We start from the raw sequence: 1,581 nt of genomic DNA on the forward strand, positions 1-1,581 counted from the left end.
CGTGTATTCTACAAAAGGATAAGGCATCAATATGTGCATTTAACTGAGATTTCACGTTGCACTGGTTGTGGAATTGTGTTGAGTCAGGAGCATGACTTGCTGTTCCCCAAGGAATAGTATTTCACCTCGATGTGAATTTCACGTTGAGAAAATGGTAATAATGATTACATTGCATTCGGAAATCTGCTCATAAAAAACTGAAAGTATTCACAGAGGAATACATACATTGCAATTTTTGACATTAAAGAGTCTTCCTCCATTTGAAAAATATATTAGTTTCACTTACATTTATTAAGCACTAATCTTTTCTAACTTACTTTGCTATTGAAAAATAAGTTATATAGCATCTTGTCAAAAATATATGCCAGCCAAATAGTTTAGCAGATTAAAGCGCCTGGGAAGCAGGGACCTGGGATTCAATCGCCAGGCCGGCCATGCGGGCCTCGCCCCTGGGACGTGCTGAGACAGCAATCGAGACTGGGCGTGGTGGCGCGCGCCTGTAATCCCATCTCTTGGGAAGCTGTAAACAGGAGAATCAGTATGAGTCTGAAGTAGTAGTGAGACCCTGAACACCCTGTGGACCCTTCCCTAAAATTAAAAAAAGCATATAATGTTACTCCATGCCAATGAATGTCTTAGTTATAATACAATTATGAGCCAAGTTAGACTGAAATGCTACAGAATAGGTATATATATATAAGAGTAACCTAGGAAGGTGAGACTTTTCAAATATGAAAAACAATTTGATGGGGGATAACAAGATAAAATTTGGTGCTTTTTTTCTCTCTTCTCTTTAATTGGCATTGGACCCAGGAGATCGCACAGTATTTGTATCTGTAATTTACACTATCCGGAGGAATGAGGGTGACAAGCTTGATATCTTACTATTAAAATTTCAAATGGTCTTTTGATAATAAGAATAATTTTAGTCTAACTGGAACACACATAGTACAGGAAAAATATGGATCTTATAAAGTTATTATTGTAATTATTTATTATATTACATGGATAAAGTGTTTATTCTATGTCTAATATGTAATCAATACTCAGAAGTTGTGAATCCTGCAAAGATTACAACTTAAGTATAAAGAATATGAAACTGCTGTTTCCTATATTGATTGACATAATCTTAGTGGTACTAGAATGAGAAATGTTGCCAAAACTGATGATTTTTTTTCTGTTATACCTTTTGATGGAAAAAAGTAATTTTAAAACACTTTAAACAGTTATGAGACAAATGGTGGTATTTTGTCTGGTATTGCTGAACTTAATAGAGAAAAGAAGAGGCCTACTAAGCTTAACTTAAATCACTAAAAACATGTGTTCCAATTTTAATTTTACAATTTACCAGTTTTATGACCTAAGTGAATCAATTTTAAAATATTAAAAAACAAATATTTACTTCAAAATTAGAGTGTTGTTTAATTTCCATGTATTTATGGAGTTTTTCTGTTTTCTTGCCTCATTTATTTCCAATTTCATTGTGCTGTGGTCAGATAATGTGCATGGGATAATTTCTGTTTTCTTGCATATACTTAAGCATGACCTATGGACCAGTATGTGGTCTATTTTAGAAAATGA

Source organism: Octodon degus, unplaced genomic scaffold, assembly GCF_000260255.1.
Source record: "Octodon degus isolate 3935 unplaced genomic scaffold, OctDeg1.0 scaffold00009, whole genome shotgun sequence".
Taxonomy (NCBI): Eukaryota; Metazoa; Chordata; class Mammalia; order Rodentia; family Octodontidae; genus Octodon; species Octodon degus.